The following is a 20,173-nucleotide window of genomic DNA, read 5'->3' as shown; positions in this document are numbered from 1 at the left end:
CTGTGTCATAATGTGGAGGACTCTTAAACTCAAAAAGAGCTTTTTTCAGAAACTGATCATCTATTTCAGATCAGATTACATTTCATATTTAATATCCAAGTCCAGAGGTTTTAGTGCAGCAAGTGTAACTAGGATGTATCCTTCAGGAAAGAACTGAAAGGTCAGAAATGCCCAGTCTGTGTACACTCTCAATGCACGCACACACACACACACACACACACACACACACACACACACACACACACACACAGTGTGAGTACTGTGACATCAGTAATAATGTGGCACTATTAGTACTGGAGATTATAACAGACCTAACAGAGCACAGGATGGATAATCAATAAATCAGTAGTATAGTGATAATGGGGTGATTTGTTGATGATCTGTTTTGTCATTTGTATACAAATTACATCCTACTGTCCACACTGTTGCTGTTACCATAAAACCCTGTATCTTCAAAATAGCCGCTTTACAGGAGGAGAAAAAATCTCGTAACCTACCTGCTATCACGTCCTGAAATGTAAACAAATGTAATAATGTAAACAAAATGTAAACAAATGTAATCATGTAAACAAATGTAATCATGTAAACAAAATGTAAACAAATGTATCATTGATATTTTTTGTAGACAAAAAGCACTATTGCAACTGAGCGCTATGGCGACCAGGTAGGTGTTGTCTGGATACCGACTGAAAAACTGGGTAAAAAGTGCTGCTACAGCGAGGTTAAAAGTGTTCATGGTCAATTCCTTAAATTGACTGGTCACATGAACAACAGTTTTTTTTTCCTTCCTTATACTAGCTTATAGTTGCCTATCCTTCTGTTCGTCTTAAGTAAAGCCTGTGTGCGTTTAGATGTGCGGTACGTTTACTTGTTGCTCAAAACTAGTGATCGAGTAGCTGTGCGTATTCATCATGGACCGATCTGTCGCTGTCAACATGCTAATGTTTTTATAATAATTTGCTTAGCTTTTGGAGCCCAAGGAGGGTAAGGACCTAACACATGTCTCCTGTGATACATGTGAAGCCAGTCTTACCACACCAGCTAACAGACACCTGTGCTGACCAACATCAGTTTAAGACTGAAGCGGAGAGAGAGCGCCATCTACCCATCCAGAGAGAGCAAAGCGGCATGGCTCGGGATTTAAACTCGCGACCTCAGGGTCAAAGCTGTAGGCCACTGAGCCACTCACTCACTTACTCACAACCACAAATGTTAACTCCAGTAATTGTAACTAGTGAACTACATTTCCCACAATGCTGCTTCGGCATGCAGTTTTCCGACCCGCCTTTGCGACCGCAGGGGCACGTGGTGAGTGAAACGTAGCTTAGCGTATGTTTCGCCGGAGCTGTTTTTAGTAGCATGGTCACATTTCAGGCGTGATACCAGGTTGATTCACCAGATTCACGTGCTGTCAAAAACTAGAAATAGATACATGGTTTTTACATGGCAGCGACGATATATTGGGGAAAAGAAAGGGTTCCTAGCAGGTGGCAGATTGGCACAGGTTTGATGAGAAATTTACCCACCACCCACCCAACCTCCCCACCTCCCCACCCCCCCACCTCCCTAGGTCCCATGAATGATCCACTCATCACCCCCCCATGCTGCACGCTGCCATCTATTTATATGTAGAGTAATGGTGGCGTCCTCAGTTAATAACCACTCTGTTCTTCTCAGCTTCACCACCGTGCAACTCACACTGCATGTTTTTTGAGGAGCGCTGCGATAAACGAGAGATTTAACAGATTAAGTCGTAATTACATTCACTTTTCGACAGGGGAAACTTTTACAAGGACGGCTGCTGGGCGGACGCCTCGTTCCCTCTTTTTTGTCTTACTCTGGGAAATTGATTTAGCGCTGTTTTATAATTCATTTTCAGCGCCGAACACAATCTGACAGCGAATCAGACACTGCACATCAGACGCCGTGCACAGCCTCCATTAAAACTTTGGGCGCATGTAATGATGTACAGCAGGGAGGAGAAAAACTCAACACAGGGAAATGATTTCAAAAGGACTGCCGGCAGCTCTCACACACCCAGGATGACTCAAAAATGTTCAAATACCAGAACTGCAAATATTTAAATTGTTACTGAACAATAAAAAAATGCATTAATATACTCTCAGTGTCCATAAATGTAGACGTTTAAAATATGGCGTCCCACAGGGTTAAATTCTAGGACCTCTACTATTCCTCTTTAAATATGCTACTCCTGGGTGCTATTCTCTGCAAACATGGCATTATCTTGCACTGTTATTTAGAGCATGGACTGCATGGAGTCTTACTAAAGCCATTACTACTAGCATAACTACTAACACTGAGTTCATTACATATTTATATTAAGAACAATCAAAGCTCTAATCTCTTTTTCCCCTGATAATACTTCATCATTAGCAGCCTCCGGTATCAGTGGTTAAATCTGAGCATTTCTGTGTAGAATCAGAATCTGTGTTCAGTTTGTATTACTGTGTACTCATTAGTTCTTTCTTTATGCTTCTGTTGAGTTATCTTTTGTGCTATCCAGTGTAGACCAGAGCGGGATGGGTTCCCCTTTTAAGTCTTTTAAGGCTTCTCTAAAGGTTTCACTCTTTTGCTCTAAGGGGTTTTTCCTCAGGCTCGCTCAACAAGATTTTATTATCAGCATTCCTTTATTCATCCCTTGCTTTTTCCTGGTGACGGTCGCAGAGGGTCTGGAGCCTACACTGAATCATTGGGCACAAGCCTGAAAGAGCCCCTGGACAGAGCAGCAGTCCATCAGACACAGCCAATTCACCTAGCATGTGTTTTTGTAAGGTAGGTGGAAAGTACTTGTACTTGGAAGAATCTTTATACTGACCCAAACACACTGACCAGAGTTCCCACTCCACCCAGTTTAAACATGTACAACTCTATCTGAAAAACTCTGCCCGTTATGTGGCATTTTTAATGAGGCGACCAATAAGACAGGAGTTCATCTGAAGCAGCGTGAACGCAGGGCTGAACGGTGGGACAGATTTACTTAATTCATTAATTCAATTCATTTAATTCAGACTGTTTCAGCAAAGTTTGGTCAAGACCCTCGAGAATCAGACCCCTCAGCATCAGGACAGACCCCTCAGTGCTGGTCAGACCCCTCAGCATCAGGTCAGACCCCTCAGTGCCAGTCAGACCCCTCAGCATCAGGTCAGACCCCTCAGTGCCGGGTCAGACCCCTCAGTGCCAGTCAGACCCCTCAGCGCCGGTCAGACCCCTCAGCGGCGGGTCTGGGTGAGTAGATTCATGTAGAAATACATTACAGTAAACAGAGATGTGAGGTGGGGTTAGCATAAAGGGACGCTCGGTCCGGCTCTCTGCTTTCCTAAATCCCTCACAGGAGGATTTCAAGCAGATCCGACTCAAATACGTCCCGCGGTCTGACATTGCACTACGACTACGTTTTAAAGGTTTGCGTGAAGAGAAAAGACAAACTTTAGCCTTTCGTCCGTGCTGGAGAGAATACCAGACATGCTAACGGCCCTCCTGTTGGCGGTGCCAGTGAAGATTTTAGAGGGAGGCTGAAAACCTGGCGAGCGCTCTGTTAATCGGTGCAGGTGGGAGGTTGAAGATGCTACAATTCTGGACGTGTCGATGCAGGGACTGAGCTAAAGGTCTACTCTTTTAAAGCTACAGACTGTATATACAGTCCAAACCTCAGTGGTCCAGTACTTCATTGCGTCCCACTGCACATCCTTTTACTTGCTGTATATTTTGTCTATTTTGTATTTTATGTTTAGATATAAGAGCTATATTTATTTAGATATATATTTAGATATATCTATATGCATGTTATTAGATTTCATTATGTTTGACACCTGCACCAAGAGACGCTCCCTGTAAATCTGATAGTTGCCAAATAAAGATTCTGATTCTGATTCTGAAGGTAATTCTTCCTCTTCGCTCTGAGGGAGTTTTCCTCTGGCTCACTCAACAAGAAACTCTGTGATATCAGACTGTGTTTATTACCAGATTGGAGCAGATTTGTTCTTTCCTTCCTCTAATATTTGATACAGCTGGAAACGCCTGATGAATCTGTTAGCTCTGTGCCAGCTGTGTTATCTCTCCATAGTGTTTTGGTAAGATTTCGTCTCAAGTTGAAAATTTAGCAACTTTATGAAATAATCAGGCGAACAGATCTGTAACATACATAATAGAAAATAAACTGCATTAAGAAATACACACAGAGGAAGAGTGTGAGCTGGGTCTAGAGGATAGAATCTAGTGAGCCTGAGACACTGTGTAACACGGTGTCCTTCCACCTTCATTACTCAACATTGCAGGCAAGGATGATGGACAGTGCAGTAATGGGCCGGGTGGACAGTGGGAGTCTGCTGTGGACAGCAGAATGATGAGCCAATGACACACTAGGACTAGATGTCTGTCTTCATACATCCTTAAAAACAACTACAAACACATACATTGTAATTTGGTCAGCACTATTAACCCTAGTTTGCAACTAAATCTGAATTCCATTTCAATTGTTGCCATTTCTGCTCAGAAACTGTGACAGAACATCCAACAACAAAGACAACACAGAGCTTTTTATAGTGAAACTGTGGATGTACACACGCTCTGCTCTGGGGGAAGAGTTTTAATGAGTAAAGGCCTTTAGACACTATTCCTTTGCTCCTTCATTCATCACCTTCTTCCTGGTCACGGTCATCTGGTGCTAGGCTGGAATGTTCCTTGGACAGGAAAGCAATTCTTCAGAGGGTACCACACACACCCATTCAAACCTAGGGGTAATTAAGCACAGCTAATTCACCTAGCATGTGTTTTTGGGAGGTAGGAGGAAACCAGAGTACCCGGAGGAACCTTTAGACACCATGCAAGATTTACTTAGAAGATTAGTCAAATTAATAAATAATATATTACATTATATTTAATTTTATAACATTTACACTGACATTTGGATTTCTCATAAAGGTACAGTCTGTATATACTGTATGTCCCTCAGTAGGACAGTACCTGATTGTGTCCTATTGCACATCCTTTGCAGTTTGTTTGCAAACTTTCTATTTTTTCAAAATTTTTATTTTATATTTTATTCTATGTAGAATATATTTTTTGTTATTTATTTTATTGGAATTGATTTTATGGCTGATACCTGCACCAAGAAAAAAATCTTGTACATCTGATACTTGGTGAAAAAAAGGTCTAATTTGAACATGTGTAGAACCTGAAAATACAATTTCACACAGCCTGACCCTAAACTCGAACCCAACCAATAACAGTTCCCTTGTGCCTGGTGTTGGTATGGTGACAACCCAGACAGCAGATCGGTAATGCCTCGAGTGAGATTAAAGATGTGTCTGTAGTTTTGATGTGAAGGTTAATATATCTCAATATATATCACCACAATATCGCAGCATTCCTACATATTTCTATATATATCCACCCCGAGATGGCTGGTGGCGCTGTTTTGTCAATGCTACAGAGCTTCTAAAAAAACGTTCTGCTGTGGTTAAAATCAGGGCCAGGGTTAGGTTACGTTCAGGTTAGGGTTTAGTTGAGGTATAGGTGTAGTGGGTTAGGTTTTGGTTAGAATTAGGTTTAGGTGTAGTAGGTTAGGTTTAGGCTTAGGTTAAGTTTGGGTTCAGGTTTAGATTGAGCAGGTTTTGTTTTGGTTAAGGTTAGAATTAGGTTTAGGTTAAGTTTAGGTTTAGGTTGAGGTTCAGGTGTAGTAGGTTAAGTGTAGGTTTAGATTAGAATTATGTTCAGGTGTAGTAGGTTAAGTTTAGGTTAGAATTAGGTTGGAAATGGGTTTAGGTGTAGTAGGTTAAGTGTAGGTTTAGGCTGAGGTTTAGGTGTAGAAGGTTAAGTTTAGATTTAGGCTGAGGTTTAGGTGTAGTAGGTTATGTTTAGGTTTATGTTAGAAGTAAGTTTAGGTGTAGTAGGTTAAGTTTAGGTTTAGGTTGAGGTTTAGGTTAGAATTAGGTTTAGGTTAAGGTTGGAAATAGGTTTAGGTGTAGTAGGTTAAGATTAGGTTTAGGTTGAGGTTTAGGTGTAGCAGGTTGTGTTTTGGTTGAGGTTAGAATTAGGTTTAGGTTGAGGTTAAGGTTTAGGTGTAGTAGGTTAAGTTTAGGTTTAGGCTGAGGTTTAGGTGTAGAAGGTTAAGTTTAGGTTTAGGCTGAGGTTTAGGTGTAGTAGGTTATGTTTAGGTTTATGTTAGAAGTAGGTTTAGGTGTAGTAGGTTAGGTTTAGGCTGAGGCTTAGGTGTAGTAGGTTAGGTTTAGGCTTAGGTTAAGTTTGGGTTCAGGTTTAGGTGTAGCAGGTTGTGTTTTGGTTAAGGTTAGAATTAGGTTTAAGCTGAGGTTTAGGTTGAGGTTTAGGTTTAGGTGTGGTAGGTTAAGTTTAGGTTTAGGTTGAGGTTTAGGTTTAGTAAGTTAAGGTTGGAAATAGGTTCAGGTGTAGTAGGTTATGGTTGGAAATAGGTTTAGGTGTAGTAGGTTAAGTTTAGGTTTAGGTTGAGGTTTAGGTTAGAATTAGGTTTAGGTTAAGGTTGGAAATAGGTTTAGGTGTAGTAGGTTAAGTTTAGGTTTAGGTTGAGGTTTAGATTAGAATTAGGTTTAAGTTAAGGTTGGAAATAGGTTTAGGTGTAGTAGGTTAAGTTTAGGTTTAGGTTGAGGTTTAGGTGTAGCAGGTTGTGTTTTGGTTGAGGTTAGAATTAGGTTTAGGTTGAGGTTAAGGTTTAGGTGTAGTAGGTTAAGTTTAGGTTTAGGCTGAGGTTTAGGTGTAGTAGGTTATGTTTAGGTTTATGTTAGAAGTAGGTTTAGGTGTAGTAGGTTAGGTTTAGGCTGAGGTTTAGGTGTAGTAGGTTAGGTTTAGGCTTAGGTTAAGTTTGGGTTCAGGTTTAGGTGTAGCAGGTTGTGTTTTGGTTAAGGTTAGAATTACGTTTAGGCTGAGGTTTAGGTGTGGTAGGTTAAGTTTAGGTTTAGGTGTAGTAGGTTAAGGTTGGAAATAGGTTTAGGTGTAGTAGGTTAAGTTTAGGTTAAGGTTGGAAATAGGTTTAGGTGTAGTAGTTTAAGTTTAGGTTTAGGTTGAGGTTTAGGTTAGAATTAGGTTTAAGTTAAGGTTGGAAATAGGTTTAGGTGTAGTAGGTTAAGTTTAGGTTTAGGTTGAGGTTTAGGTTAGAATTAGGTTTAAGTTAAGGTTGGAAATAGGTTTAGGTGTAGTAGGTTAAGTTCAGGTTTAGGTTGAGGTTTAGGTGTAGTAGGTTAAGTTTAGGTTTAGGCTGAGGTTTAGGTTCACTGGTTGCTTTGTAACATGGTGCTGAAATCGTTTGGTTGCTGCGGGTTTGGTCAGTAATTGGTCAGAGTAAACACTGTACGAATCCTGAAATAGTCTTTTACTCTAATATTATACGAACTCCTCCTCTGACCAGGCTGTTTTTAGTGGCAGCAAGTTAGGTAAGCTAAAGTTTAACAACTGAAATGGACCATTTAAGCTCGAGGTGTTTGTGAAGGTGCTTGTCGTTTGCCTGTAGAACTACAGGGACAGTCCCATATGGATATATTTCCCGGCCCTTTGCTCCAAAGTCAGGCCAAAGGAGCTATGAAGTGTCTCACTAACCGCTTTAATGAGAGCTGCCAAGACTCCTTCACTCGCTCACTTGGCCCTCTTACAGCACTCAACCACAGTGCCAGAGTTCAAGGACTTCTCATCATTGGCATGATGAAATAAACTCTTCACTGCCTACTTGAGCTCTTCTTCTTTTCTTCAAATCCTGTCAAATGGCTCGTTCTCTAAGAGGATGGAGTGCTCTCCACATTAAGTCAGTCTGGTGCAGACTGCAGAGGAATAACACATTGATTCGGTTCTCAAACAATTAGTCACGACTTACTGCTCACAAATGAGATCGCACTTCATTCTCGGGGCTGCGGCCGATGTGGGAAATATATAAATGAGTCAATACTGCATTGAGACCAGTAGAGACTCGCTCGGTCACTGTACGCTGCGAGACAGAAACATCGCTGGCTGAACCGCAGTTCACCTTTCAGGCAAGAGGAATTCCTGATGAGGAGATTGAGACCTGACTGATGGATCAGTTGACCCTTAATATCGGCTGATTTTGAGCCAATCAAAATCTGCCCAATCCTGACGAAATCCTGACTAATATTGGAATAAACAGAAACCTGTGAGTTTAAACAAAATGTCTCTTGTAAGCGTTATCTGCTGTTATTTGTGTTCACTTTCAATATTTAAGAACGAAGGAAAAATATTTGAGGAGAATGAAACCTTTTCTGCTGGGTTTAATTAGTGCAATGGAAAAAGACCAATCCAATGTGTTTGCAACTCTCAAAAATATGAAAATGTACAAATCAGAGCAAAAATTATGTTTTTTCTTTTCAAAATTGATTTCATTAATTTAAAAAATCATCTTCTGATTACACTAAATATTGATTATTTTAATATTACCCAAGTTAATGGTAACAGTTATGGATGGTTTAACATCAGTTTGACCCCAGAACATTACTGCCATTCCAACAAACAGGGGTCAATGTTCAAGGTTGCTGGTATACCAGTTTCTATAGAGGCTAATATATAGAGTACAGTACTTGATTTTTGGCTTCTCTAGGACTCTTTTACACCTGGCCACTTCATGTGACTTGTTTCATGTGACTAGTTTCAGGATTGTATCCTGATGAGATTTTAGCCACATGTATTTACATTCAAAAGTCCAGTGTGTCTAGTGAGTCAGACTGAAATCCGATCGCCATGTGGGACAGAATATGCAATATGCTCATTGTACGGCAACTATTAAAGGTGCTTCGGAGTTTGGGTAGTACTGGGAGAAGTTTTGGTTGTTCTGGGAGGAGTTTTAGTTGTAATGGGAGGAGTTTTGGTTGTTCTGGGAGGGGTTTCAGTTGTAATGGGAGGAGTTTTGGTTGTTCCGGGAGGGGTTTCAATTGTATTGGAAGGTGTATCAGTTGTACTGGGAGGGGTTTTGTTGTACTGGGAGGAGTTTTGGTTGTTCTGGGAGGGGTTTCAGTTATATTGGAAGATGTATCAGTTGTACTGGGAGGAGTTTTGGTTGTTCTAGGATGGGTTTCAGTTGTACTGGGAGATGGTTTTGGTTGTAAAGAGACGGCTTGGAGAGATGGCTGTGTTTACACTGCTATAAAGTGTCTTAGACCTCCTCCTGAAGTGGTTTGAGTGATGGGATTTGCATCTGGTTTAGAGTCTTAGAGTTTTGGGTGTGTTTACACTTAATCCTGATACTCAAGATGCATGAAGTGACCAGATGTAAACAGGTTCTATACGTTCTGTAATAGTTAAAAATCATGAAGATCATGGTTGGAACAGTGGAACAGTGCACCACCCTCTTGACTTAGATAAACTTCAAAGGGAGGGGGGGGGGGTGGTTTTCCTTTCTTACCAGCATATGAGCAGTTCTCTCTCTGTGAGCTTTTTTTTAATCACCACCTGTAATCCTTTCCTTCCCAGGGATCTCAATTCAATTCAATTCAGGTTGGCTTTATTAGCATGACTGTCTCATCAACAATGTTTCCAGTCTTTTGTTTAACAGTGAAAATTTAAAAAATCAGCTAATAATAAACAATGATTAATGTACAGCACTAAAATAAAATTTCATTTTTCATTGAAACTGTAAAATTATAGTAGCTATAGTAACTATATTTATATACATTCTTATTAATAGTAGTGTTATTATAAAAAGTGGGTGGATTTTATCTCACTCCTCAAAAACTGCACACAGCACCAGTGTTAAATCAACACTGGTAAATTTGCTATGAAAGCACTTATTAACTCTTATTAAAGCATGTGAACACAGTCTTTAAATACACTGGGCTCTAAAAGAGACTAAAGCAAAATCACTCTAAACTAAATGCAAAAGGATAATGCACTAAAAGCCAAGCGAGTATAACTGATGTCGCATTACGCGACAGAACTGAAACAATGCTGGCCAGAACACAGGCTTCTGAGGTGTGTGTTCAAGGAGTAAAGAACAATTGAAAAAAGGAGAAACACGAAACAAAGAGAGAGAGAAAGTAAAGGGAAGAGCGAGCAACAGCAGTGATGAAGACTTTTTCTGCTTCATGCCTTTGGGTAATGATTAATTACACACTGCTCTTAAAATAACCCCCTTCCCCCATTCTGTCTCTGTCTTAGCCCCTCTGACTCTGTTAGTGGGACTGACAGAGGTGGAAAATAAGCATTTAGTGTACCCCACCTTGCTCACTGGAACTTTCAGCAGCACATTTATTAGCTGCAGAGCAGAAGTAGCTTAAATAGAGGTAAAACTATCCTCGCAGTTGCAGGGATTCCAGTTAGGGTGTTTAGGAGGTGTGAATAAATGTGTTCAACTGTGGACTTAAACATTAAACTCAGCTACAGTTCCTGCCCCGAGTGTCAGCAGCACAGAGCCGAGGAAGATCTGCTCGCTTGTTAAAATTCACCAAACTGAACGCAGGAGAATAATGCACTAAAACATACGCTGCTGACATTAGCTGCAAAGAAAAGCACACAAAACGGGTTTTGGTGTGACAGCGACAAATGTATTAATATGATAAACAGAAGATACACTCTATGGACAAAAGTATTGGGACACCTGCTCGTACATTGTTTCTTTCTGAAATGTAAAAAAATGTTGGAGAAGCATTGCTGTGAGGATTTGATTGCATTCACCGACAAGAGTTTAAGTAAGATCAGGGTCAGTATGATCTCCAATGAGCTATAAGCTCCACCGTCATTCCAGAGAACACAGTTCTTCCACTGCTCCACAGCTCAATGCTGGGGGGGCTTTATACCCCTCTAGCCCACGCCTGGCATTAGGCAGCATGGTGCCAATAGGTTTATCAATGTTTATCTGTTTAGGAAAGTCCTATTCTATTGGCAGTACTTCTCTACAGGGACTAGACAAGCTGTATGTGTGTGCATTTGCACATCTGTGTCAGCAATGGATGCAATTTGAAGTAGCTAACTGCCTTCATTAGAAAGGGTGTCCAAAAACATTTGGACATTAAGTGAATATCTCATCTTTCTTGTAGGCCTAAATGACTCTCAGGTCTTTAAACGCAGATGGTCTTTGCCGTTGCTGCTCCAGAAGACCACAATTACAGTGGAGGGAATGCCAAATGTGCAGCCAGGGAATGAGAAACCTACTTCTGCAGGAACACACATCACTCTGTGCCTCATTCTCAGCATGCAGGGCTACAGTGGTTTATTGCCGATGAGAGAAGCTACAGCTAAGCTGAGGTGGATCAGAGAGCTTCTATGAGAGGTCTATTTAACATAAAGGCCAGTACCCACACCCAGAAGGCTCTCCAGTAGTATAGATCTTCTACATTCAACTAAGGTGGTTAACTAAGAGTTAAGAACCAATGTCCAGATTTGGTTGATGCATTGCCAGATCATCATACTAAATCAGGGAGGACCTAAAATGGGTGAGTCCACAGAAAATGTGTTGTTGGTTCTGTAAAGAACAGTTCATTGTTCTATGCCACTATGGCCCGGGGGGTCACAAGTTTAAATCCCAAGCCATGCGGCTTTGCCATCAGAGTCTGAGAGAGCACAATTGGCTGTGCTTTGTCCAGGTGGGTGATTCCCGGTACCTTGTAAGTCGCTCTGGTTAAGAGCGTCAGCTAAATGCCATAAATGTAAATGTAGGTGGCGCTATCTCCCCCATCATCACTCCTAAAGTGATGTTGGCTGGCACAGGCGTCTGTTAGCTCGTGCGTTGGAGCTGGGGACCCGCCACTTTCCTCAGAGCGTGTGGGCTGCCTGGAGATGCTGCATCTCTGAGGATCACATCACATCAAAGAGGATGTGTGTTAGATCCCTGCCCTCGTAGTGTCAGAAGCATTGTGCTATGGGTTACGGACGGGTGGGTTAACTGGCCAAAGCAGATTGGGAGAAAGAAGACTAAAAGATTCTAGATGACTGCTAATGTGTTAAGCTGTGCTGCACCTGTCATTAGAGATAACAGCCTGCCATACAGTACCTAATTAGTTCAGTATAAGCTAATTAGCGCAGAATCAGGTTCTGGATCTTGTTTGCTTCGTACACTAGAAGCTGACCAGGCTCTAAAAATGTCTCAGCTGACAACATTTGGGGTACTGGGTAAAAATATATGTAAATTAGAATTTTAATAATGTAAAAATGCCTTAAGTCACTCTATTGTATAATTAGCACACAGGTGAAAAGCTCTGAGCTCAGGACACTTTCAGACCCTTAGAGAAGATGAAATGAGAGGACAGAGGAGAGGATACCGGAGAGGAAAAGAAGGGAGAGCAAAGGAATAGACGTGGGGAGGGGGAGGGCGAGGGGAGGGGAGGGGGTCTGCCTCTGTGCTTAAAGCAGCCCTAACCAACCTTCCAGCGGCTCCCATTAGCCAGACTGTCAGAGCCTCTCCAGATGCTAACAATAGCAGAGGAGCAAGGCCGGATGAAAGCTGCTTGGTTCCCGCTGCCTCCTGCTCGCCTGCCAGCAAGAATCCTGTCCCAAAGATATGAAACCTGGCCCTACTCGGCTCAGACCTCACACAGAGCACCACAGTCCCTCACATTCCAGCTGTCAGGCCTATTAATAGTGCTGTTTTATGTCAGGGTCACGAGTGTGGAAGTTAGCATTGTGAGAATTATGTAAATCTCTCTGGGAGGCTGACTCAACAGGCTTAGCTTTTTAATGCTGATAGAGAGAATATTTTAAGGCGAGGGTGTTTTTTTCTGCTGTCTGATCTGAGGATTATTTGGGGAATTTATTTTGGGTGCTCTGATGGTTTAAATATATTAAACGCACCTGTGTTTCACTGACTGCCTTTAAAGCAGCATTATGTGACAATTTACCTTAAAATGGCAGCTTCAGGATCAAGCTGATGATCCACTGACTGGAACAGGGGGAGAACGGCATCTCCATCATTCCCACTCCGGGCCGAAGCGCTGCTGCTACTGCACTATGGAGCTTTGGTGGTGGAGCTGCAGGAGGAGAACCTCTCTCCAGAACTGCTGTGTAACGCTGCAGAACCCATAGAGTCATATTAGTGTAAAATCCTGTAGTGTTACTCTACCACCTCCGCCCACATGCTGCTCCACCTTCAGATCAAGCTTTTGTTAGCGTGATAATATGTCCATTTTTTTCCCCAGACATGTCCTCTATTTAGAGATACGGACATTCCCTCTGTTTGGGATGTGAAAATGGCTTCAGCTGGTCTTTCTAAATTGTGTAAAATACTGGAATTTGCACTGATCTCATGTCAGCGTTCTACTGTTTCTACTACAGTTGTCACTCATTCTGTGCCCCGCCTCCTCACCACCACTATTGGTCTACATGTACCTACATGTGTAGTTGGTGTGGCACAACAGATAACACTACTACCTGCCAGTAAGCTACTACACCACATGGGAGACTGGGGTTTGATTCCTGGTCTGGGTGACTGTGCTACACTACACCAATAAGAGTCCTTGGGCAAAACTCCTAACACTACACTGGCCCACCTCTGTAATACTAGTAACCTTGTAAATTGCTTTGGATAAGAGTGTCAGCTAAATGCTGTAAATGTTAAGGTACCTGTTCTACATCAATTATTGGTCTATTACTTCTTCCTGTAATGAGGTAGAGGCAAGAATACACCAAACACAATCCAGAAGAGCAAGGTCGGGGCAAAGCAGTGAGGTCAAAAGCCAAAGTATCAAACACAATAATCAGGCAAACATGTGAATCAGCATCAGAGACTGAGACACAGACTGCTCAGGACTACAGGAAACACTAGCAATGCTTCTAGAGTAGGTAGAGCGAGTGAGGGGGAGTATAAGTAGTGGTGTTGATGAGGGCTTTTGAAAACAGGTGTGTGTAATGAGGCCGTTTTTAAGGGCAATGGGTAAAATGGATTAGGGCCTCTGGTGGCCAGGTCAGGCGTTGCACATGACCCCCTATCACGACAACCGACTGATCACAAACTAAAAATGGCAGAATGCAAATGTAAATCATTTTATAAAAGGTGGTAAATCTTTTATTTAGCTTTTTTGCTCATACATTAAAATGAAAGGATCTGGCTACTAATGTTATTTATTAGTTTTGGTAAATGAGTAAATGTTTTAAATGTTTTAATATTAATTAACCCCTTATGCTCTGCGACTTTTACTACATTCTATGGATTATTTATCAGTAAATTCAAGTAAAGCAAAGCAAACTGACTGGCTGAGCTGTTCCTAAGTTTCAGCAGAGGGGAAAAAGCCAGGAACCACCGGTGCTTCAAAGGAGTTTAGAAGGTTAACATAATTGTATGATTTTAGAGATGCCCTCCTACCCTAACACACACACACTGCCACGGTCCTACAACTGAGGCCTACTTGAAGCTCCCCAGTCACAACATCCTAACTACAATACTTCATCCACAGTGTCCTCTTTTTAGAAAATCTAAATGATCATCCTATGATCATCCTTACTTCTGCATCTCACATCTTGTGTGTGAACAGAGTGAACAGAGCTGACCCCAGCCTTTTCTCTCCATCACCCTCTGCTTGAACGACATATAATTAACTCTTAAAGAACAAAGAATGATTAGTCACTGTGCAGCTCAGTCAGTGCAATCAGTGCAGTGATTTTCACCTGCTTTCAGCCTTGCTTACATTATACATAATTACCATCCATTTGTTTCTCCAAACAAATGAAAAGCAAAGGCTTTTCTTTGTTGACACGGCTCGCTTGTGTCTAAAGTCGCCGGCATGTTTCATTTGAGATCTGTCTTTACTGGAAATCATGGAATAATAGTAACCCAACATCGGTCAGTGTCATTGATTATTTTATTAAATACTTTGTCTGAGCTTTTATCGTAGCTGTATTAGAGAACATCTTTCAGATTTTAAATTAAAAATCATAAATACACCAGCCACCTGCCTAATTTTCTAATATTGTGTAGATCCCCTCATGTCCCCCACCTCTAAAGGTAAAGTTGCTGAGTGGTATCTGGACCCTGTTGTAATGTTAGCTGGAGATCATTTAATAAGTCCTGTAAATTGTGAGGTGGAACCTCTGTGATCCTTGGTGATCCTCCCTTGGCTTGACCACTGCATACCAGGAACACCCAACAAGACCTGCTTGCTGATGTTCTGGAGATGTTCTGACCCAGTCATTGTCTAGAACATCAGAGTTTGGTTCTTGTCAAACTGTCTCAGATTCTTATGCTTGTCCATTTTTCCTGCTTCATCACCTTCATCACCTTCATCACCTTCAAGAACTGACTGTTCACTCACTGACTGATGATGTAGATCCAGCATTATCAGGAGCCACTGGACCCAGATCAGCAGTGTTCTTCACTTCAGTTGTCAGTGTTGTTTTTTTTTTTTTGGTGGAGGGATTGAGTAGTTTCGAGTTTTGGGCTCCAATAGGTTCGGTATGATGGGAGAACCATACCAACCATTTATTTTTAACCAACTATTTCTAAGTGTGCTTCTGTCTGAGGAGGCTTTGAAATGCCTGCCTGTCATTCATCTCTGTCTAATCTGCCAGCGCTCTGACACACGTCAGCTGTTCTCACCTGAACGGCGACCAGATTCAGGGTGATTTGACTTTGGCTCAGATACACTCCTGCTCCCATATAATGATACAGCATCACACAGGCAGAGTGCTGTAGCGTGCGAAAGAAGCGTCAGCATATCGTGTAAGAGCTGAGATGAGTTTTCTCAAAGTGGCGGGGAAATAAAATGGCGTATTACTAAAATAAGGATCTCAGCGGGGTTTGGAGAGAGGAGCTGTCTGCTCTGTTCAGCTCAGACAAGGTAGCGCTGGAGCCCCACACCAACAGGGAACCTGAAGCCACATGTATCATCAGATAGGAGGACATACTCCATCATAGCTTTCCGGCCTGCATCCAGGTCAGCGGCTCACGTTGCGTCAGCAGGGACAAAGCAGCCTTTCAGACTTTAGATATCAGGGCATCAAGGCTCTGTCTGATTCACCAGCCATGAAACACTGCCTCACTATGAAAGCACAAGGTGCTGGGGTGACCTTGGTGGGGTGGAAAGTGAATTATGAATTAAAGCTACCAGAGAAAAGGAATGTTTTGTTTACTTATTGTCCTGTGATGTCTAGAGCCAGTGTTTGAATCATGTCCAGTAAATGTCAACATTGTACCTCGGCCTACCTCAAATATGACTACCATTTTAGATAGAACACTTGGCATGGTGAACATGTCAGATTGATTCTTCCAAAGGAGGCAATTTCACTAAAACGACTAACACTGATCAGCCATAACATGGCATGGACACCACAAGACCTCTGAAGGTGTCCTGCTGTGGTATCTGGCACCAAGACACATATCGTAGTAGATCCTTTAAGTCCTGTAAGTTGTGAGGCAGGGATCCATGATCATCAATGAGCATCGGGAGCCCATGATCCTGTTGGTTCATCAGTTGTCCTTCCTTGGAACACCTTTGGTAGGTACTGACCACTGCATACCAGGAACACCCCACAAGACCTGCCTGATGTTTTGAAGATATTCTGACCCAGTCATTGTCTACAACATCACAGTTTGGTTCTTGTCAAAGTGTCTCAGATTCTTACGCTTGACCATTTTTCCTGCTTAAGCACCTTCATCACCTTCAAGAACTGATTGTTCACTAACTGCCTTAAATAATCACCCCCTGAGAACACCTCTATTTCTATTTGACTTTACCACCTTTCAGCTTGTTTAACACATCTCTAATATATATTTGATAACCATAAACAAGTTCTGGAGCAAATCTGGAGTGAACCCTTTTGTGACAAGGTGCTGCTGCCTGCCTACCCTCTAGATCAGGTTCTCCCACTGTGTAAACTTCCTTTCCTTTCCTTCCTTCCTTTCTCATGTACTTAGATGTTCCTACTGTTCTGTCCTGGTGCTGATTGACCCTGATTTCCACTACCCTGCTGCCTGCTGTGATGCTGTCCTGCTCCAGATCCTTGAATTGATTTATTCATGCTACACTAGATACTGCATGCTGTTTTACCTGCATGGACTTTAACATTAACACTAAGAATGTGTCCTACACTTACTCACACTCTCACAACTCACCACCTGCTCTTACATTAGTCATAGCTCTTAATTATCTCACTCTCTCTGTCCATTTATTCTTGTGGTTCTGTTATTGGTTGTACAAGCTCATCTTTACCAGAGAAGGATGGGTTCTTCTTGGCTGGAATGTACATTTAAGACTTGAGTAAGACTTGATAAGTAGTACCTATAATTAATTATTCATTAAGGATTATGATTATGTAAATTATATGAAGTAATGATGTAGATGACCATTGCTACTAGCATTGCCACTGGGAATGGTCAAAAGCCGATCTGCACCAAGAGCCCTTCCAGCTTCCAGCTTTTTTCTGTCCTGCACCGAAGTGGTGGAATGAGCTTCCCCTGGGTGTCCGAACAGCAGAGTCCAACACTCGCTGTCCTCAAACCCAGACTGAAGACCCTCCTCTTCTGAGAGGACTTGGGTGAATAGCTGAGTGGTCTCCTTACTGACTTGTGTTTAGTAGAGTCTAAACTTAGAGGTATATTTGAATTTTAGTCTAGTCAAACTAGCTGAGGTTTTTCTTGGGTAAATAGCAAAGCACTTTTGTAAGTCGCTCTGGAGAAGAGTATCTGCTAAATGCCTTAAATGTAAATGTGAATGTAAATGATAATGAGGTTAAGTCGAGGCCACTCAGCATTTATATAAAAGAGCATAGCTATGATACATTTGTGGCATGTTCTACAGCATTTATAAACCCTTTACAAACACCTTTCGGAGCACCCAGTATAATGTGTAGGCGGTGACTCTGTAAACAAACTCTCGGTGGGTGCTGTGCTGTCTGACTGAGGAGAACTTGGCAGCACTGTTAGCTGAGAGTACAACTGTAAACTCGCCTGCTAGCTCCAGTGCTAGTGTACATCCCTGTGTGATCAAAGACCATATGCAGGGCTCTATGGCTCGATGGGAGCGGAGCTGTACAGCAGTAAGCATTCACACTCACTTTCATGCCTCCGGTGTGATCATTATCTTCCCTGAACTGTGCCTTCAGCGCCAGTGTAAAGAGCTCAATGCAGTCTCTGCTAGACCATTTCAGGCTTACTCTATTGAGTTACCTGTTTCTTGAACCAGGAATTAGAGCGATGGTCTTCAATTTTCCTCTAGGAGAGCTACACTATATGTCCAAATGTTTGTGGACACCCCTTCTAATGAATACACTCAGCTACTTTAAGAAAAGTCAGCACCTACCAACAAGAGAACAAATACATTTACATTTACATTTACATTTATGGCATTTAGCAGATGTTCTTCTCCAGAGTGACTTTGCTATTTACCCAAGAAAAACCTCAGCTAGTTTGAATAGACTAATAATTTAAAGATACCTCTAAGTTTACTATTCCCCCAAGTCCTCTCAGAAGAGGAGGGTCTTCAGTCTGGGTTTGAGGACAGCGAGCGTTGGACTCCCAGGGGAAGTTCGTTCCTCCACTTCGGTGCAGGACAGTAAAAAGTCTGGACGCTCGTCTTCTGTGGATCTTAAAGGATGGCGGGTCGAGCCGAGCCGTACTTGAAGCTGGAATTGCTCTTGGTGCAGATCAGCTTTTGACCATCGCCATCAAGAACGGAAACTTGATGAATTGCTGTGGCATCATTGGAAACTAAACTCAACCAATCTACAGAAGCTAATGTCAACGATTGGCATCAAGACAGTGATGCCACTCAAAAGTCAATACATCACGCTTCCGAACAGCGACAGAGCCAGGAATCAATCAGGGATGAATGTCATTTAGACTTTACTCTAAATATAGACCGATTACCATAACCATAACCCTAAACAGATAAATCTCATGCGCTCATGTGTTTTGGGTGGATGCCAGGCAGTGGATTAGCTCTCTTCAGTAGGAGTTTGCAGTGCTGTTTTTTTAGAATTCATAACTGAATTCTGTTTCAGTGATCATCGCTTTGGATCATCGCTCCTAACGATAAAGGTGCTTCAATAGGCTCTTTGAGTGAGTTCATAGTAGAACCACTTTTGTTTCCGTAAAGAACCATGTTTGTATTAGTGGTACAGTACATTGGGGTAATCAGCACCCCACTTCATCCCCAACTCATCCCAAAAGTACTGGATGGAGCTCCTCCACCATCATTCCAGAGAACACAGTTCTTCCACAGCTCCTCAATGCTGGGGGGCTTTATACCCCTCTAGCCCATGCCTGGCATTATTAGGCAGTATGGAGCCAATAGGGTCATGATGTTGATCTGCTCCAGAGAGTCCTATTCTATTGGCAGTACTTCTTTACAGGGACTAGACAAGCTGTGTGAGCAATGGGTGCAGCTTAAAGGAGCTGAATGCATTCATTCAAAGGGGTTACCAGAACATTTGGACATCTAGTGTATCTTTATTAGAAACATGGTTGAACCAAAAGTGGCTCTTTTATTGAAGTGTTTATTGGTCTCTGAAACCTGTGTGATGTGTTTGTGCTGTTTATAGCAAATCATGTGAGGAGCACACCTTTTCTAAATGTGCATTATGACTATTTCTGGTTCGTGTCCCTAGGAGATATATGTATGTTTATCCCAGAGTAATGCATTTTGCATGAGATCCCAAAACAGGTTCCGTGCACGGTTTTGCAAACTATTTTTACTTTCGCTTTGATTTACTGAGGTTCTGTACCACGGCAGGGCTTGAAGCAGATGGATGTGAGCGTTCTCATGGACTGGGGCATGAAGGCCCAGTTTCATTCACCAGACAAGACACTCAATATGAAAACAGGTGCTGGGACACCCTTGGGCTGAACAAGGAATTTGAAAATGAGAACGGAGAGTTTTGTTAAGTTTTTGTTTTTAGGTTGAATTCTGGAAAGTCTTCCACATGACGGTCTTGTGAGAACCAGAGCAAGTGTGTGAATGAGATACTGGTCATGTCGCAATTCTACCTCAGTCTACCTCAAATAAAACAGAATCCACAAGAGGCGACTCCTTTTATGAGTTAGGATCAGGCAAAAAATTGGTTCAGAAAAGGGGTTTAAGCTCAGGCAGCCAGTGTTAACATACGCCAACATCAGGAAATACTTCATAAAAACATTAATAAAACTGAGCAAAAAAAAAAAACCTAGAAAAAAGAACCCTTAGAACATGAGTCAGAACTGCGGGAATACGAAGTCGTGAACACGAATGACATCCGCAATAATTAAAAAGAACAGGTCTATTTA

The 20,173-nt window shown here is 42.0% G+C and overlaps 1 protein-coding gene across 1 annotated transcript in view; it reads right to left on the bottom strand.

The window, feature by feature from the left end:
- ncanb (neurocan b) overlaps positions 1-20,173 on the bottom strand; it is a 174,078-nt gene that overhangs the window by 64,546 nt on the left and 89,359 nt on the right. The window lies entirely within an intron of this gene.

Source organism: Salminus brasiliensis, chromosome 17, assembly GCF_030463535.1.
Source record: "Salminus brasiliensis chromosome 17, fSalBra1.hap2, whole genome shotgun sequence".
NCBI classification, from domain to species: domain Eukaryota; kingdom Metazoa; phylum Chordata; class Actinopteri; order Characiformes; family Bryconidae; genus Salminus; species Salminus brasiliensis.
This window is presented reverse-complemented; position numbering and strand designations above follow the sequence as displayed.